Raw genomic sequence first — 21,633 nt, 5'->3', positions numbered from 1 at the left:
CCACTCACAAGTCTATGCTGACTGCTCTGAAACAAACTCTGTGTACGTAATGGGTGCAGTCAATGGTATGCTGTCCTTCATTTTAAGATGATTCGAGTACATACGTAAAGCCATCTTCCTGCTGTTGTAGAGCCTTGCTGAGAGAGCATTTGGGGCACTCTCTGCAGATTTGATCTCCTTTGTTAGGAATGATCTCCTTACCACAAACACCGGTGATGGTAGCATGAGTATGGAATGAATAAGCTGAGTGTTTAATCTGTAGAGCTGTGAGAGACGAAGAAATGGTGATGCTGAAACACGAGGAGTGGCAGCGATCACTTATTTCCAAAACAGACATTGACAGGGACAGAAATTTCATACTTTACCCAGGATTGATTGGTTTGATTTATTGCCACGTTTACCTCAGTTCAGGGAAATACTTTATTTATGAGCAGTGGAGGCAGATCATAGTAAGCATGGCCAGACAGATCATAGGGTGGAAATAGACTTGGACAGAGTAAGGCATACAGGTTACACTGAACAGGACGTGCACTAGACAAGATCAACATGAATAAGATCAACATTATTTGAACTTAGAGAGTCAATTCATCAGTCTAACGTGACGTTCCTAATAGTTTATATGCCTAAATTAACTCTCCCCACATTATTGTGCAGTCAGTGAGTGAACCCTGTAATGAACGTCAGTTATTCACAATCCCCAACAGCAGTCACAATACCTTCCATCTGAAACAGGTAGCCATTCCGACCAGCTTCCACCCTTAATAGAGAACACCAGGCTGTCTTCTCAGAGATGGAAGATGCCTTCATGAGACTTCGCACAAGACATTTGGCTTCCCTGCTCACCACTAGAAAAGCACTTTAAAGTCCCACATGTGTATCATAAGCAACAGAGCCAAGAGGAACAACGTGGAACAGTCTGTTTGTGCAGCCTCTGCCCCACTTGTTCATCATGTTAGAGAGACACTTAAGACCGCTGATGCTGGAGATCAGACTCGAGCATCAATTGCTGGAAAAGCACAGCGGGTCAGGCAGCATCAGGAATCAGCAAAAATTACCTCATTCTGCCCCTGTGCAAGTGCATTGAGGTGGGAATGGCCTCCTGCCACTCCTGTATAAATGAGTCAAGGGAGTGATTGGTTTCAACCTCGTCCGATTGGACAGGGCCAAGGGCCTGACTGGTTACCCCTGGTTCCTGTTTGACAGCTCATTGTACTGACTAGTGTGACAATGCGGCAGCTTTAAGAGGTTATTTTGTCCGTGTTTCTTTTCAGAGAGAGATTGAACGATCATTATCAAGCTGGCTAGTTAAGACCACTCGAGTAACAGCTCGGGAGGCCTTGTGTTTATTTTCATGCAACCTGAATGGGTGTGGCCAGCTCTCACAGATTAGGATCACTGGGTTTTGGTTTCTCAGTGACATCAGAAACTATTGGCGTCTCCACAGAGTTGGAAGCTTCAGTGAATGTTTCCTGGTTGCTACTCTCTCTGAAATTTCTCTTGATGCTGTTTTTAATTCCTGGATTGGAGAAATGTTTGTGACAATCTGTGTCTGAATATCTCTTTTTGCCAAGGCCTTTGTTTATGGGATTTTCCTAAATTGGAACAGTTCATTAGCAATAGTTCCTAGATCCATTATTCTGTTAACTAGTCCAATAGAATTATGTTATTCTAAATTCCTCTTTCTTTGGTTTCATTTTCTCTTTCGTATTTAAGTAGATGGTTTTTTGCTTCACAGAGTAGTTTGACCATTCACATTGCATCTGGAACAGACACTTTACATTTCCTTTAAAATAAAAAAACCTAAAAGTCTAGGCTACTGCCTTCAAATATTTTCGAGGGCCTCTGGTGTGGCCCATCACACTAGACTCCTTCTCTTCCTGAGTAATAGGTTGGAGGCACTGAATAGGCTGTCCCTGTTCTTCTCCAATAGTGTCAATGGGCTGAATGACTTCCTCATATTCCTGTGAAACCAGCGTGAGATGCTGAATTAACTCTTGTTTTACTTTGGCAATGTGCAGTGTCAGGCAGTGCTGTTACGTGAATGTTATAGACACTTTAACAGCACAAGTCTCAATGGAGTCTGGATCCTGCTACACACGAACAAAGACCAGTTCAGGAGCTGACGGGGGACAAAATGTTTAAAACATTGTGGAAATCTCAGCGACCATCCCAACTTCTGATCTTATGGTGGGGAGGGTGGGAACGGGGAGACATTGATGAAGCAGCTGAAGATGTTTGTGAAGGGGAAGCTAAACTGATGATCTCGCACAGATGTGACCCAGAACTGAGATGATGAACATCTTCCTTTGTGCCATGTTTGATCCCAAACACTGGAGAGTCTACTCTGATTCCCATTAAGTTCAGTTTTGTTAAGCTCCTTTATGTCAACAGAAGTCAACCACTGCCTTCATATCGGGGCCAGTAATTTTTATCTGAACCTTTGTCTCAACCTCTTTTGTTCACATCAATAGGCCATGATATAGGAGCAGCAAGCGTTTTCTTCAAACAGGTGGTATCGAATGTCAGGATTTCTCTCCTCAAGGGTGTACGGGGAGCTAGATGACTGAACGTATTTGAAGAGGAGGTAGATGTACATTGACCTGTCAGAGAGTTGAGGGCTATGAAAAATTGGATATGAAAGAGGATTTGAGACGAAGAGCAGATCAGTCTTGATCTTAAAGCACGGCAAGGCAGGCTTGGGGGGTGAACAACATGCCCCTGTTTCTGATATTCTCCCATTCTGTTATTGGAAAGTTAGTGGGTGTTATTTTCTTGAATGTTCTGTTATTGAATGTTGCAGACAGGGAGACCAGAGGATTTTGTGAGCCATCCCTGAGTGAGCTATGGGGGCTGTATTCACACTGAATCTGGGTGTACAACATGACCAACAAATGAAGCACAAGTTGCAGACAGGGGAAGCTCTGTGAAGAGAGATGAGGGGCCTCTTTCGTACCCAGCCTGGGTTTTCCAATTACATTTCCCAATTCACTTCAAATCTTGTGGGACAGTACTGAGGGGCTGAATGGTCTCCTGTGTTTCTGTGCAACAGGTTATAGGAGTAAGTAGCCTCCAACTGCTCCTGTCTCGCAGGTTTGAGGGGCTGAATGAAACACAGGAACAAGGGACTGAGGAGCAGGAGTGGGTCATTAGATACTTTGAGCCTTCTCCACCAGGCACTAAAATTGTAGCTGATCAGGTTGTGGTCTCAGCCCCACTTTCCTGCCTGCGACCCATTGTGCATGACTCACTTCTGTGTCAAATATTTAACTAACGCAGCTTTCAATCAATGTGAACATAGATAACCTTCCAGTGAAGAGAATTCCGACTTGAAAGGTCCTTTCAGAATTATTCGTCATACCTCTTATAGAATCAGAATGGAAACAGACCCATTAGTCCAATCTGTTCACTCCGAGCAGATATCAAACCTGATTTAGTCCCATTTGCCAGCATTTGACCAATATTCCTCCTGTGATTGTAACCGCCTTGACCACTTCCTCTGACTGCACTTTCTGTACACACACCACTCTCTGTGTGAAATATTTAGCTTCAGGTCCCTTCTAAATCATTCGCCCTCTCCCCTTCAACCTATGCTGTCTTGTTTTGGAGCCCCCTATCCTTGGGAGCCGAACATGGCTGTACAGAATATCCATGCCCCAGATGATTTTATAAATCTCTATAATGTTGCCTCTCAACCTCTGACACTCCGGGGGCAACACCTCAATGTAATCAGTCTCTCCCTATAGCCTCACGCTTCCAGTCCAGGAACATACTTGTAAGTCATTTCCGCAGAAAACCAAGTTGTACGCAGTATTCTTAAAGTGGCCTCACCAACATCCTGTACAGATGCACCATACCACCACAACTCCTATACTCAATGCTCTGACTGATTCAGGCAAATGTGCCAAATGTGTTCAGCACCAATCTGTCTACCTGCGACTCACTGCTACATGTAATCATGCATGTAAACATCAGATGGTAGTGCTAGCGGATAGGAGGGCCAGTGATACATTGATCATTATTGGGATTAGATTGCGTTGGGAACATGAGTTTAACATGTCAGGAAGAGAAATCAAATCAATGGGTTCAGGGTGGTTAATATACGAAATAACAGAAAAAGCCCGGAGTGATTTACAGAATGGAATCTAATCGAGGGGTTCGGGTGGTTAATATACAGAATACCAGATACCCCGGAGTGAGTTACAATCTGCAATCTAATCAAGAGGTTCAGGGTGGTTTATATACGAATAACAGATACCCCGGAGCGAGTTACAGCCTAGAATCTAATCGAGGGGTTCAGGGTGGTTTATTTACAGAATAACAGATAGCCTGGAATATGTTATAGGTTGGAACCTAATCGAGGGATTTAGGATGGTTTATGTACAGAATAACAGTTGCCATGGAGTGGGTTACAGTCTGGAATCTAATCGAGGAGTTCAGGGAGGTTTAGATACAGAATAACACATAGCCTGGAGTGTGTTACAGATTGGAAACTAATCGAGGGATTTAGGATGGTTTATGTACAGAATAACAGATACCCTGGAGTTAGTTACAGCCTGGAATCTAATCGAGGGTTTCAGAGAGTTTTAGATACAGAATAAGAGATAGCCTGGAGTGTGTTGCAGACTGGAATCTAATCGAGGAGTTCAATGTGGTTTTTATACAGAATAACAGATAGCCCGGAGTGAGTTACAGCCTGGAATCTAATCGAGGGATATGTTAACCTTTTTATGTGTAATAACTTGTAACTGGGAGTGAGTCACAAAGTGTACTATTGGTCAAGTGGTTTCAAATCTTCACTACCACAAACATAATGCAGTCACAAACTACACAACTTGACTGACTCCCAACTTTCCTAGTTTGAGAACTATCCTCCTCTGTTTTCCCCTTTCACTGAAGATATTAATATACCTTTTATAATGCACTGCCATTCTGGTTACAGTGCTACCTATCTCTCACTGTCTCAGTTATCTTCAATCCTGTTGAAAGATACTTAAACCAACAGACACACAAAGTTCCAGAAAGAGCTTTGTTCAATTGCAGGTGCATTATTTCTTTTATTTGTAGATAACACACAATTTGAACCCACAGAAGGTCAGTGTGGGGTTTGAGAAACCCTTCAATTTGGATTAAGGCCTAGCCAGGCAGGATTCTGATCCAACGCTGCACATCTACAATTCAGTGGCTGAGCCCTTTCAGGTTTTGTATATTATGTTTCTCTCATATATTAGGAGCTTGGAAAGTAAGGCTGACCTTACTGGAATGTCACATTGTCTCTCTGCATTCACTGTCAACAGGTTCTGGGATTTGCATTTTACGCACCTTCAAAAAGTTGTCTCCATTTCTTATCTCTGCTAGCATCAATGAATGGAAATGGCTTTTGACACATTGCCCCCTCTCCCTTGCTGAAAGTATTTCTGACACAAATCAGTCAGGCAGACATTTTAGATTTGTCCACAGCCATCATATATCAACAAAACGATGACATTGAGATTATAAATAAGGAAAATCAAGAGAGACTGGCAACATCAATACAGTTCGAAAATATATGAAACATTGAACACGCACACAGAATCACACACACACAGAATCACATATACAGGGATGCAGACACCTCCCAGGAGCTGCCTCCATTTCCTATCTTTCAAGAGAATTCATGTTAGAATGATTCATTCATGCAGGACAGTAAACAGCTTTTGAGACTTTCCCCATTGTGATAGAAATTCAGCCCCAATCTGAAACTTTGAGATATGTAACAGAACAGAAATGAACCAGCAGCTTTCTGTGTTCCTGCTCCCAATGTAACATTTGAACATTTAGTTTATCTTGTCTTCAGTCTAACATCCAACAAGGATCACTTCACAGATCCAATAACCGATCCCCAGGAGTGAGTTCCAGACTGGAATCTAATTGAGGGGTTTAGGGTTTACATACAGCATAACAGACACCCAGGAGTGAGGGACAGAGTGGAATCTAATCGAGAGGTTTGAGGTGGTTGACATACAGAATAATAGATAACAAGTAGTGAGTCACAAAATCGCGGAGTCATGCAGTCATAGAGATGTACAGCATGGAAACAGACCCTTTGGTCCAACCCATCCATGCCGACCAGATATCCTAACCTACTCTAGTCTCTTTTTCAAGCACTTGGCCCATCTCCCTCCAAACCTTCCCTTTCATATACCCATTGGGCTGCATTTTAAATGTTGCAATTGTACCAGCCTCCACCACTTCCTCTGACAGTTCATTCCATTCATGTACCACCCTCTGAGTGAACAGTTTGCCCCTTAGGTCTCTTTCATATTACCTCTCACACTAAACATATGCCCTCTAGTTATGGACTACCCACCCCAAGGAAAATACTTTGTCTATTTATCCTATCCATGCCCGTCATGATTTTATAAACCTCGATAAGGTCACCCCTCAGCCTCTGATGCTTCAGGGAAAACAACCCAAGCTTATTCAGCCTCTTCCTGTAGCTCAAATCCTCTAACCCTGGCATCCTCCTTGTAAATCATTTCTGAACCCTTCCAAGTTTCACAACATCCTTCCGATAGGAAGGAGACCGCAATTGCATGCCATATTCTAACAGTGTCCTAGCCCATGTCCAGTCCAGCCACAACATGACCTCTCAAAGCCTATTCTCAAAACTCTGAACAATAAAGGAAAGCATACCAAACGCTGCCTTCATTATCTTATCCACCTGCCACTGTACTTTCAAGGAGCTACGAACCTGCACTTCAAAGTCCCTTTGTTCAGCAACTCTCTCTCGGACCTCACCATTAAGGTATAAGTCCTGCTCAAATTTGCTTTCCCAAAATGCAGCATCTTGTGTTTATCGAAATTAAACTCCATCAAGTGGAATAGAATTGAAGGTTTTGGGGTGTTTTTGAAACATGCCAGTCATGGAAGTGAGTTTCACGTTGGAATCTAATCGAGAGGGTTCCAGGTGATTCATATAATCCCGAAAGTGGGGAAACAAGCCCTTCAGCCCAACAAGACCACACTGACCCTCAGAAGAATAACCCATCCAGATCCATTTCCCCACATTTACCCCTGACTAATGCACCTCGCATACACATCCCTGAACACTGTGGACAATTTTAACAGGGTTTGGATTGGATCATTAATATACAGAATAACAGATACCCAGGAGTGTGATGCAGACTGGAATCTAATCAAAGGTTTCAAGTGGCTAATGTACAGAGTCTCTTAAAATTGGAAGTCAGTTACAGATTGGAATTTTATCAAGGGGATATGGGACGATTATGTGTGCAATAACAGATACCCCAGAGTGAGTTACAGACTGGAATCTAATCGAAGGTTTCAGGGTGGTTTATATGCAGAATAACAGGTAGCCCGGAGTGAGTTATGGAGTCATAGAACCATAGAGATGTACAGCATGCCAACAGACCCTTTGGTCCAACCTGTCCATGCCGACCAGATATCCTAAACTAATCTAGTTCCACCTGCCAGCATCTGGCCTATGTCCCTCCAATCCCTTCCTATTCATATACTCATCCAAATTCCTCTTAAATGTTGCAATTGTATCAGCCTCCACCACTTCCTCTGGCAGCTCACTCCACACACGTACCACCTACTGCGTGAAAACGTTGTCCCTTAGGTCTCTTTCATATCTTTCCCCTCTAGCTTTGAGCGAGTTCTTTATCTAAATGACTATTTCTCCCTGTATTCCATGAGATCTAACCTGCTAATCAGTCTCCCATGGGGAACCTTGTCGAACGCCTTACTGAAGTTCACATGGATCACATCTTCTGCACTGCCATCATTAATCTTCTTTGTTACTTCTTCAAAAAACTCAATCAAGTTTGTGAGACATGATTTCATACATACAAAGCCATGTTCACTATCCCGCATCAGTCCTTGCCTTTCCAACTTCATGTACATCCTGTCCCTCAGGATTCCCTCCAACAACTTGCCCACCACTGAGGTCAGGCTCACCGGACTATAGATCCTTGGCTTGTCTTTACCGCCCTTCTTAAACATTGGCACCACGTTTGCCAACCTCCAGTCTTCCAGCATCACACCTGTGACTATTGATGATACAAATATGTCAGCAAGAGGCCCAGCAATCACTTCTCTAGCTTCCCACAGAGTCCTCAGGTACACCTGGTCAGGTCCCGGGAATTTACCCACCTTTAACCATTTCAAGACATTTTGCAAGATGTCACCATCGATTTCCCTGCAGTCTATATCTTCCATATTCTTTTCCACAGTAAATACTGATGCAAAATATTCATTTAATATCTCCCCCATTTTCTGTGGCTACACACAAAGGCCGCTTTGCTGATCTTTGAGGGACCATATTCTCTCCCTAGTTACCCTTTGTCCTTAATATATTTGTAAAAGCACTTTGGATTCTCCTTAATTCTATTTGCCAAAGCTATCTCATATCCGCGTTTTGTCTTCCTGATTTCCCTCTTAAGTGTACTCCAACTTCCTTTATACTCGTCTAAGGATTCACTTGATCTATCCTGTCTATACCTGACATATGCTTCCTTCTTTTTCTGAACGAAACCCTCAATTTCTTTAGTCTGCCAGTATTCCCTATAACTACCAGCCTGCCATTTCAAACCTGACAGGAAGTTACTGCCTGGAATCTAATCGCAGGGTTCAGGGTGGTTTATATACAGAATAACAGATAGCCCGGAGTGAGTTACAGCCTGGAATCGAATCGAGGTGTTCAAAGTGGGTTATATACAGAATAACAGATAGACCGGAGTGAGTTACAGCCTGGAATCAAATCTAGGGGTTCAGGGTGGTTTATATACAGAATAACAGATAGCCCGAAGTGCGTTACAGCCTGGAATCTAATTGTGGGTTTCAGGGTGGTTTATATACAGAACAGCAGACACCCCGGAGTGAGTTACAGCCTGGAATCTAATCGAGGTGTTCAGGGTGGTTTATATACAGAATAACAGATAGCCCGGAGTGAGTTACAGCCTGGAATCTAATCGAGGTGTTCAGGGTGGGTTATATACAGAATAACAGATAGCCCGGAGTGAATTACAGCCTGCTATATAATCAAGGTGTTCTGGGCGACTTATATACGGAATAACAGATATTCTGGGGTGTGTTACAGCCTGGAATCTAATTGAGGGGTTCAGGGTGATTTATATGCAGAATAGCAGATAGCCCGGACTGACTTCCAGCCTGGAATGTAATCGAGCGGTTCAGGGTTGTTTATATACAGAATAACGGATACCCTGGAGTGAGTTACAGCCTGGAGTCAAATCGAAGTATTCAGGGTGGGTTATATACAGAATAACAGATAGCCCAGAGTGAGTTATAGCCTGGAATCTAATCAATATCTGTTCACTTTAAGATAGGACGGGTTTTGCTGAATCGAAAGTACAGCCACAGATGCCAGCTAAAGGCCAGACTGTTCCAAATGTAACAATTCGCTGCGAAATGGAAACCTGAGTTTTGGTTGCTGTTTTGACAACAATTAAAATGCAACCAAAGAGTTTAAATAACGCTCAGGATACCAGAAGCCAATGGAATTTGAATATTATTGTTTGTACACCTGGAAAGCAATCAAATTATGAGAATTATTGTATGATGGGAAGTATATAATCCCCGCATTTTGAACACTAGAGGGAGAGCCACTGCCATCCAACAGCAGAGTAACTGCAGTAGAGCAGGGGTGCTAACAGACCATCTCAAACACTCTCTATCAAAGACACATGTTCATGTCAAACCTACTTGAATTAAAATAAAACATGACCCAGGGAGATCAGCAGCTGAAAGAGTGAACACAGCTGGGAAGATAGAGACTGTGTGGTCTTGAGATTGTAACGTTTAATCTGTGGGTTGTTGGAACAACATATTTTTACAGAGTTGGAGTCAGATAGTAAGTAGCTAAGAAAAGAGGGGCTTGTATTTGCGAATAGGTTTTGTTTCATGTTCACTATTAAAGTTAAGAAACTAACTTGCTAATTTTTGTTTAAATAGTGGAATGTAGGATATCTGTGTCACTCGTATGTTAACAGACTACGATGTGAGGCGAGCTTTTCTGGGTGTTTGGTTTTAATTAACAAAGTGGTTCGACTGCACCTTGTAAATGTCCATTCACACTAGCCCCATTTCCCTGCAGTTGACCCATATCCTTCTAGTCCTCTCCTATCCACATATTTATCCAAATGATTTTCAAATATTGTTAATATACCCCCTCAGCTACATCTTCTGGCAGCTCATCCACGTACCAGCCATTTATATAAATAAATGGTCCCTCAGGTTCCCTTTTATTCCTTTCCCTTTAACCTTAAACTGATCCCCTCTCGTCCTCGATTCTCTAAACTTTGGAAAAGACTGAGAGCATTCACCCTATCCATATCCCTCATGATCTTATACAGCTCTATAAGGTCCCCCCCTCAGTATCCTACAGTCTAAAGAAAAGGTCCGAGCTTATCCAACCTCTCCCCATAACTCTGACCATTGGGTCCTGGCAATGTCCTTGTAAATTTCTTCTGCACTCTTTCTAATTTCATTATATCCTCACTATAACATGGTGACAAAACTGAACACTCTCCTCCAAGTGCGGCCTTACCAAAGTCCTGTTAACTGCAACATAAATTTCCAACTTCTATATGCAATGTCCTGCCTGATGAAGGCCAGTGTGCCAAAAGCATTCTTCACTGCCCTGCCTACCTGAGACTCCACTCTCAGGGAACCGTGCACCTGAACGTCAAAGGTCCCCCTGCCCACTACACCCCTTACGGCCCTCCCCTTCACCGTGAAACTCCTACCTTGATTTGAGATTCCAAGCTGCAAGACCTCACACATCTATATTAAATTACATTTGCCATTTCTCAGCCCACTTTCCCAGCTGATTAAGGTCCTGCTGCAATTTCTGATAAACTTCCTCACTGATCATGATCCCACTTATTTTAGTGTCATCTGCAAACTTACTAATCATGCTTTGTACATTCTCAACCAAATCGTAGATAACAAACAGATATGGACCCAACATCCAGTCTGACAAGCATCCTTCCACTAAACCCTCTGCTTCCTATCAACAAGCCAACTGTGTATCCAATTGGCCAGGTCCCCCAGTATTCTACGTGATGGAACCTTCCAGAGCAGCCTGCCATGTGGAACCTTATCAAAGGCCTTACTGAAATACATAGAAACTACGTTTACCGCTCTGCCCTCATTAACCTTCTTGGTCACTTCATCAAAGGACGCTAAGAAATTTGGGCAGCATGATCTTCCAATCACAAGTCTATGCTGACTGCTCCGAATCAAACTCTGTGTACGTAATGGGTGCAGTCAATGGTATGCTGTCCTTCATTTTAAGATGATTCGAGTGCATAAGTAAAGCCATCTTCCTGCTGTTGTAGAGCCTTGCTGAGAAAGCATTTGGGGCACTCTACAGATTTGATCTCCTTTGTAAGGAATGATCTCATTACCAAAGACACCGGTGATGGTAACATGAGTATAGAATGAATAAGCTGAGTGTTTAATCTGTAGAGCTGTGAGAGACGAAGAAATGGTGATGCTGAAACACGAGGAGTGGCAGCGATCACTTATTTCCAAAACAGACATTGACAGGGAGAGGAATTCCATACTTTACCCAGGATTGATTGGTTTGATTTATTGTTACGTGTACCTCAGTACAGGGAAACACCTTATTTATGAGCAGCAGATCACAGTAAACATGGCCAGACAGATCATAGGGTGGAAACAGACTTGGACAGAGTAAGGCATACAGGATACACTGAACAGGACGTGACAAGACCAACATGAGAAAGATCAGCATTATTTGATCTTGGAGGGTCCATTCATCAGTCTAATGTGACTTACCTAATAGTTTATATGCCTTAATTAATTCTCCCCATGTTATTGTGCAGTCGGCGTGTGAACTCATACTGAACGTCAGGTTGCTCACAACAGCAGCCACAATACCTTCCGTCTGAAGCAGGTATCCATTCCCACCAGCTTCCGCTCTACATAGAGAACACCAGGATGTCTTCTCGGAGATGAAAGATGCCTTCTTGAGACTTCACACAAGACATATTGCTTCCCTTTTCACCACGAAAAAACCATGTTAAAGTCCCACGTGTGTATCATGAGCAACGGAGCCAGGAGGAACAATTTGGAGCAGTCTGTCTGTGCAGCCTCTGCTCCACTTGTTCATCATGTTCGGGCATCAGTTAGGAGACAGTGAGGAATGCCCATGCTGTAGATTGGAGTGGAGTGTGGATTGATGGAAAAACACAGCAGGTCAGGCTGCATCCGAGAAGCAGGAGAATCGACGTTTCAGGCATAAGCCATTCATCAGGAATCAGCATCAATTAACTCATTCTGTCCCCTTGAAAGTGTGTTGAGGGGAGAATGTCCTCCTCCTGTTCCTGTACAAGTGACTTAAGGGGCTGAATGGCCTCATCCTGTTCCTGTGTAAGAGACTCAAGGGCTGAATGGCCTCATCCTGATCCTGTGTAAGAGACTGAAGGGGCTGAATGGAAGTGACGTAAGGGCCTAAATGGCCTCCTCCTGTTCCTGTATAAGTAACTCAAGGGAGTGATTGGCTTCAACCTCGTCCGATTGGATGGGGCCAAGGGACTGACTGGTTACCCCGGTTCCTGTTTGACAACTCATTGCACTGACGAGTGTGACAATGCTGCAGCTTTAAGAGGTTATTTTCTCCGGGTTTCTTTTAAGTGAGAGATTGAATGATCATTACCAAGCTAGCTAGTTAAGACCACTTGAGTGACAGCTAGGGAGGCCTTGTGTTTATTTTCATGCAGCCTGAATGGGTGTGGCCAGCTCTCACAGATTAGGATCACTGGGTTTTCGTTTCTCAGTGACATCAGGAACTGTTGGTGTCTCCACAGAGTTGGAAGCTTCAGTGAATGTTTCCTAGTTGCTAACTTCTCTGAAATTTCTCTTGATGCTGTTTTTAATTCCTGGATTGGAGAAATGTTTGTGACATTGTGTGTCTGAATATTCCTTTTTGACAGGGGCTGTGTTTATGGGATTTTCCTATGTTGGAACAGTTCATTAGTAATAGTTCCTAGATCCATTATTCTGTTAACTTGGCCAATAGAATTACATTATTCTAAATTCCTCTTTCTTTGGTTTCATTTTCTCTTTCGTATTTAAGTAGATGGTTTTTTGCTTCACAGCGAGTAGTTTGACCAGTCACATTGCATCTGGAACAGACACTTTACATTTCCTTTAAAATAAGAAAACATTAGAGTCTAGGCTACCGCCTTCAAATATTTTCGAGGGTCTCTGGTGTGGTCCATCACACTAGACTCCTTCTCTTCCTGAGTAATAGGCTGTAGGTACTGCATGGTCTGTCTCTGTTCTTCTCCAATAATGTCAATGGGCTGAACGACTTCCTCATATTCCTGTGAAACCAGCGTGAGGTGCTGAATGAACTCTTGTTTTACTGTGGCAATGTGCAGTGTCAGGCAGTGCTGTTACATGAATGTTATGAACCTTTTAACAGCACATTCCTCAATGGAGTCTGGGTCTTGCTGCACACGGACTAAGTCCAGTTCAGGAGCTGATGGGGGACAAAACATTCTGAACATTGTGGAATCTTCAGTGACCATCCCCACTTCTGATCTTATGGTGGGGAGGGTGGGGGCAGGGAGACATTGATGAAGCAGCTGAAGATGTTTGTGAAGAGGAAGCTACCCTGAGGATCTCCCACAGAGGTGACCCAGGACTGAGATGATGAAAATCTCCCTTTGTGACATGTTTGACTCCAAACCCTGGAGAGTTTACTCTGATTCCCATTAAGTCCAGTTTTGTTAAGCTCCTTGATGTCAACAGAAGTTAACCATTACCTTGATATCAGAGCCATTCATTTTTACCTGAACTCTTGTGTCAACCTCTTTTGTTCACTTCGATCGGCCATGATATATCGGAGCAGCAAGTGTTTTCTTCAAACAGGTGGTATTGAATGTCAGGAGTTCTCTTCTCAAGAGTGTTGGGGTAGCTAAATGTCAGAAAGTCTTTGAAAAGGATATAGATGGATATTGACCTGTCAGAGGCACAAATTGGAGAGGGGGATGCTCTGTAAAGAGAAATGAGGGGCCTCTTTCATAGCTGTGCCTAGATTTTCCAATGATATTTCCCAAATCACCTCAAAGCGTGTGTGTCAGTCTTGAGGGGCTGAATGAAACACAGAAACATGGGACTGAGGAGCAGGAGTTGGTCATTGGATACTTTAAGACTTCTCCACCAGGCACTAAGATTGTGGCTGATCAGGTTGGGGTCTCAGCCCCACTTTCCTGTCTGTGTCCCATTATCTGTGACTCACTTCCCTGTAAAATATTTAACTAATTCAGCTTTCAATCAATGTGAACATAGAGGCACGATAAACTTCCAGTGAAGAGAATTCCCACCTGAAAGGTCCTTTCAGAATTTTTCATCATTCCTCTTATAGAATCAAAGAGTCATGCAGAATGGGAACAGACCGGTTAGTCCAATCTGTTCACTCGATCAGACATCAAATCTGATCCAGTCCCATTTGCCAACATTTGGTAAATATCCCTCCTCTTTCAGATACTTTTTAAATGTGCGATTGTAACCACTTTCACCACTTCCGCTGAGAGCATTTTCTGTAGACACACCACTCTCTGTGTGAAACATTTTTCTTCAGGTCCCTTCTAAATCATTCGCCCTCCCGCCTTCAGCCTATGCCCTCTTGTTCTGGATTCCCCTATCCCGAGGAGCAGAACGTGGCTATTCAGAATATCCATGCCCCTGATGGTTTTATAAACCTCTTTTCTGTCTTACCCCAGCCTTTACCACTCCAGGGGGGAAGTACCACAACCTGATCACCCTCTCCCTAAAGCTCAAACCTCCAGTCCGGGAACAACCATGTCCATGTTTTCTGCAGACAACCAAGTTGTACACAGTATTCTTAAAGTGGCTTCACCAACATCTTGCACGGATGCAACATGCCACGTCAACTCCTACACTCAAAGCTCTGACTGATAAGGCAAATGTGCCAAATATGTTCTGTCCCACACTGTCTACCTGCGACTCCACTTTCAAGGAACTATGCACCTGCGGCCCCAGGTCCCTTTGTTCCACAACACTCCACAGGACATTACCATCAAATGTATATTTTCAGCACTATTTGACTTCCGAAAATGCAAAACCTCATATTTATTTAAATTAAACTTCAACTGTCACTCCTTGCCTCGTCTAATTATAGTCTCCTTGTACTGATTAGATTACTGTGTGGAAACAGGCCCTTCAGCCCAACGAGTCCCCACCGACCCACCAAAGCGAAACCCACCCATACCACTACATTTACCCCTTTCCTAACACTACAGGCAATTTTGCATGGCCAATTCACCTGACCTGCATATCTTTGGACTGTGGGAGGAAACCGGAGCACCTGGAGTAATCCACGCAGACACGGGGAGAACGTGCCAACTCCACAGTCAGTCGCCAGAAGCGGGAATTGCATCCGGGTCTCTGGCACTGTGAGTCAGCAGTGCTAACGACTGTGCCACCGTGCCGCCAATGTGAGATAATCTACTACACCACCTTTCTGATGTAATCTGTTAATTTACTAAATATGGCCCCGATAATCAGATCCAAATCCTTTACATAAATGATGAAATGCAGTGACCTCAGTACTGATTCTTACAGCACCCTGCTGTTCAAATGCCTCCGGTCTGAAAAATACCCCTCTTCGTTCAAGCCAATTTTGACTATCTTCCTCTGTATCCAATGTCACCAATTCTGTGCACCAATCGGAATATCATGAACACCTTGCTGAAGTCCACATGGACAATGTCTACCAAACTGCCTTCATCAATCTTCTTTGCCCCCTCTTCATAAAACTCAATCAAATTAATGAGACATGATTTCCCATGCAGAAAGCCATGTTGTCTACTCCATCAGCCCTTGACTTCCCAAATGTATGTAAATTCTGTCCCTCAGCATCCCCTCCAAAAACTTACCCACCACTGACATCAGGCTCACAGGTTTATAGTTCCCCGGCTTTTTGGGTCACTGTTTCCTTTTCTATTCCCACTCCTCCATTCTCACAACAAATGTTAAATGTAACCAGGTTGGTGATATGGCCGATCATATCAGTCACAGACTGGGTCAGGGTCAGTTTTAGGAACAAGTCAGGCTAGTTTCTTTAATCTGTTAAAACAACACGTTTATGATCCAGAGAAATGTTACTCAAACTATGGTGGAAAGATGAATGGCAAACTGTTTGGATATTGCAATTATAGAATCAATTTTTCCATTTCTAAAAACACTGACTGACACACACACATACACACACACACACACACACACACACACACGAAAATCTCTGCAATTTCAAGTTGAAAGAACTTAGTCCGGATATTTCTGTAACTCATGACAAAAGGGAAAATTGCGAGATTGTCCAAAATGTGATTCTGCTTCTGAAGATATTCTACTCACACAGCTGCGAGCAATGGGATTTCATCCTGGAACAGTTGGATTTGGCTGAATTCCCTTTGCATTAGGCAGTGAGGATAATCCAATGAATTCTGTTCAGGAATCCTCTATTAGGTAGCACAGTGGCTCAGTGATTAGCATTGCTGCCTCACAGTACCAGGGACCTGGGTTTAATTTCAGGCTCCATTTTATCGGTGTGAAGTTTCCACATTCTTCCCTTGTCTGTGTGAGATTCTCATGGGTGTTCCAGTTTCCACCCACAGTCCAAAGCTGTGCATGTTAGGTGGATTGGTCATGCTAAATTGTCCACAGTGTTTAGGGGTTTCGAGGTTAGGTGCATTAGTCAGGGTTAAATACAAGGGAATGGGCCTGGGAAGGTTAATCTTTGAAAGTTTGGCATGGACTTGTTGCGCCGAAGGGCTTGTTTCCACACTGTAGGGATTCGATAAAAATAAGAATGGTAATGATGACTGCAGGGCTCCTTTTTAGATCGCACACATTGCTGTAATGAAGAACAATGAAGGAGAGAGAGAGTGCAATAGGCAGTCCCCTCTCTGGCAGATTGCATTTTCTCCCTCTCTGAGCTGAATCACACAGTAATGTCATCCTCTCTCAAACTGGACCATGTGAGGTCTCCTTGTACATTGTCCAAGCTATGTCTTCATCACATTCCCTGTTCCATGTAGGTGCATCATTGCTGCTGTCATACACAGTGCCATACCCTTCGCATAAAATGTTCTCGCTCGATTTAATGATATGTTTATATGTCCCTGCTTTACTAAAAACATAACATGTTTAATGTATTCAGAATACCTGTGCCAAAATGAATGCATTTTTTAACAAATACAGAAATTGCTGGAAAAGCTCAGCAGGTCTGTCAGCAACGAGATGCCTTTCACATGCTGTAGTTGTACCAGCCTCCATCACTTCTCTGATATCATTCCATACGCACACCACTCTATGTGTGAAATGGTACCCCTTAGATGTCTTGAAAACCTTTCCCCTCTCACTTTCAACCAATGCCCTCTAGTTTTGGACACCCCTAACCTGGGGAAAAACCCTGACTACTCACCATACCCGTGACCATTATGATTTTATAAACCTCTACTGCTGCGAAGTGTAACTCCAATCAACACGAATGGCTGTACTTTCAGTCATCCCGGGCGTAAATTCTGAAATTCAATACTGTCACCTCTTCCTTCTCCATCAAGTCACAATTCTAAATCCATTTTAATCAGTTTGTTTAGATGCATCATGAGACACCTCTGTGGATTTTACGCCTGGACCTTTGTGCCCAGAGGTAGGGACACTAGCATCCAATCCATTAGATTGGATAGAGAATTGGTTGGCGAATAGGAAACAAAGGGTAGTGATTAACGGCTCCATTTCGGAATGGCAGGCAGTGACCAGTGGGGTACCACAGGGATCCGTGCTGGGACCGCAGCTTTTTACAATATATGTAAATGATATAGAAGATGGTATCAGCAATAACATTAGCTAATGACACAAAGCTGGGTGGTAGGGTGAAATGTGATGAGGATGTTAGGAGATTACAGGGTGACCTGGACAAGTTAGGTGAGTGGGCAGATGCATGGCAGATGCAGTTTAATGTGGATAAATGTCTGGTTATTCACTTTGGTGGAAAGAACAGGAAGGCAGATTACTACCTCAATGGTATCAAATTAGGTAAAGGGGCTGTTCAGAGAGATCTGGGTGTTCTTGTCCACCAGTCAATGAAGGCAAGCATGCGGGTACAGAAGGTCGTGAAGAAGGCTAATAACTTGCTGGCCTTCATAACAAGAGGAATTGAGTATAGAAGCAAAGAGGTGCTTCTGCAGCTGTACAGGGCCCTGGTGAGACCACACCTGGAGTACTGTGTACAGTTTTGGTCTCCAAATTTGAGGAAAGACATTCTGGCTATTGAGGGAGTGCAGCGTAGGTTCACGAGGTCAATTCCTGGAATGGCAGGATTGTCTTACACGGAAAGACTGAAGCGACTGGGCTTGTATACCCTTGAGTTTAGAAGACTGAGAGGGGATCTGATTGAAACGTATAGGATTATGAAAGGACTGGACACTCTAGCTGGAGGGAACATATTTCCGTTGATGGGGGAGTGCCAAACCAGAGGACACAACTTAAAAATACGGGGTAGACCATTTAGGACAGAGATGAGGAGAAACTACTTCACCCAGAGAGTGGTGGCTGTGTGGAATGCTCTGCCCCAGAGGGCAGTGGAGGCCCAGTCTCTGGATTCATTTAAGAAAGAATTGGATAGAGCTCTTAAAGATAGTGGAGTCAAGGGGTATGGAGATAAGGCTGGAACAGGATACTGATTAGGAATGATCAGCCATGATCATATTGAATGGCGGTGCAGGCTCGAAGGGCTGAATGGCCTACTCCTGCATCTATTGTCTATTGTCTATTGTCACTCAGCAATACCCATAAAGCTGTAACAGTATTCTCCTGTGTATTTGTTCATCAGACTGTCCTGACATGCTGGGACATACCTCTGCAACAGGCAGGACTTCAATCCAGGCCTTCCAATCCAGAGCTAGGAACACTACCACACAAGTTCAGGAATTGGAATCAAATCCAGAGTTCTGGTTCAGAAACAGGGATAATACCCACTACACTACCATACCCAGATTTTGGGTCATATTTTAAGTGCCAGCTTTCAGCTCAGTGTGGATTTATTATAATCAGGTTATCATGACTGAACTACACAAAACACTTTGTATTGTCAAACAAATGCAAGATATTTGAATCAACTGCAGGTTGTTGAGTGCACGTGCTGTGCCATTGAAATTAACTATGAACATCTTTAATCGCTGTTATCTGTAGTCTGCAATATTCGGGAAAGAAATCCTGCAGGCACACTCTGCACACTGAACGGACTCGAATTGATATTTATTACTGATCACCAGAGACGGAGAAAGACCATAATTTCTGGCCCCAAAACACCAATCAGTATTACCCAACTCTCACGTTTGTCTGCCCTCTGCCTAAAACCATGAAATGTTACCTGGCCGCTGATGACATTCCAGCCACCCTCCCCACGCCCATGACTGTCTCTGCAATCTGTCCCTCCTCCCCCTAATCACACAAGGTAAACCAAGCTCAGGTTCTTTGTTAAAATCAAGGCCAGAGTATGCAAGCTTCCTGGAGATCGGGAGGGAATTTTAAAATTGAAGGGGGAGGGTGAGGAGGCAGCAATATCACACACTGGGCTGAGGGGTGGCAGATGGAGTTTAGTTTGGATTAATGCGAGGGATTGGATTTCGTAAATCAAACAAGAGCAGGACCTATACAATTAAAAGTAGGGCCTTTGGTAGTGTTGTAGTACAGAGACCTAGGCCGTCAGGTAAAGTCCTTGAAAATTTGCATCTCAAACAGATAGTGTGGTTATGAAGGTGTTTAGCACAATTGTCTTCATTGGTCAGACCTATGTGTATCGGAATTGTGACGTCATGATGAGGTTGTACAGGATATTGGTGAGACCTCTCCTGGAACACTGTGTCCAGCCTGGTCATCCTGCCCACTCATTCCATAGGCACACCACCCTCTGGGTGAAAAAGCTGCCTTTTAGGTCACTTTTAAATGTTTGCCGTAACACCTTAAAGCTATGCCCTCTAGTTTTGGTCCCCGTACCCTTAGAAAAGGACGTGACTATTCGCTTTGATATTATTGACCTTGATATTATTAAGCTGCAGAGGGTTCAGAAGAGATTAATCTGGATGTTGCTGGGAATGGAGAGAGTGATCAATAAGGAGAGGCTGGATAGGACTGGAGAGTATGAGATTAAGGGGTAACTTTACAGAGGTTTATAAAATCATGAGGGGTACAGATAAGCTGAAGGGCTGATGTCTTTTCCAGAGAGTCGGGGTATTCAAGACTGGAGGATAGTTTAATATGCGCAGAAAAAGATTTACAAAAGATATGAGAGGTAAATATTTTAGACAGAAGCTGGCTTGTGTATGGAATGAACTTCCAGAGGAAGTGGTGAAAGCAGGGACAGTTACAACGTTTAAAGGACATTTAGATCAGTCCATGGATAATACATCAGTTTGGATGGTGCTGTGAGCAGCTGCCCTCTCCCTCCCCCTCTCTGAATGAATCTCTGTTGGTTTTCACCCTCTGCAAATGCCTGTGCAGTGGCGTGTGGAGGCCAGCAGGGGGTGGCATTGCATCACTTTAAGCACCACAGAGACTGCCAGACCTGCCCCACACAGAGACACACAGATACACCCACAGGAATGGTTAGGACATGGCGTGAAGCACATCTCGGAATTTAAACTAAATATAAAGAAATGCTCAATTCACCTCATAGAATATTAAAAAAGAGTGACAGAGAACTCCCAAATTCCACTTTTTCAATAAGAAAACATCAATTTTTTTTTACTCTGAAAGTAAACATTTTACATCAACTATTCACAACTCTGAGACCCTCTTTCTTTAAACTGCTTATTAGCCAACTCCAAGCTCTATAGCAATATACTGTTTCAATAGCTGCTTATTGAAATTGCATTAACTTAATTTCAAAACCATACAGCAGCTATTGTTTTCGACGTCTTCTTCGCTATAGATCTCCCTGGGTCATCTTCTTTCTCTTTACTGCGGCTATGTTCCATATGAAAAGATACTTTTGATGGAGAGTGTTTCCTAATCGCTCGGATCTATGTTGATGGCATTTGCTCTGTCTGCAATTTTCAAAATGCCTGCAGTTTTAATATCCACAACATTGTATTATCTCATTGGTTCGATTTTCTAAAAACAATAAATTCAAACGTGATTTGGTTTTAGTATCCTGGGGCATAATTTAAACTGATTGGTAAAATTCGAATTATTGTCCAAACAGCAACCATCTCAGGGATCTATTTCACAGCCAAATGTGATATATTTTCAGTTGTCTTTGACACTCAGGGTCTGCCATCCTTTCATACCACAGGCGCTTGGCAGCTCTCAGTTCAGAACAGCTTTCCCTCTCTCTTAAAGGTGCAGTACGCACTTTCAACTTCATAACATTAATACACTGTTGTCAATGAAGATAGGTGGAGCCTATCCGGATTTCTACGTGATTTGTCAACATTTCATTCACTCTATGTTGTTTGTGTCAGGACCTTTGTTGCTTCATTGACAGCATATCATTATTCGACTCTGTCCGTGGGAATATAGAGGTATTTCACTTACTCATACTCATGAGTGTGG

This window comes from Chiloscyllium punctatum, chromosome 42 (genome assembly GCF_047496795.1).
Source record: "Chiloscyllium punctatum isolate Juve2018m chromosome 42, sChiPun1.3, whole genome shotgun sequence".
NCBI lineage: Eukaryota > Metazoa > Chordata > Chondrichthyes > Orectolobiformes > Hemiscylliidae > Chiloscyllium > Chiloscyllium punctatum.
This window is presented reverse-complemented; position numbering follows the sequence as displayed.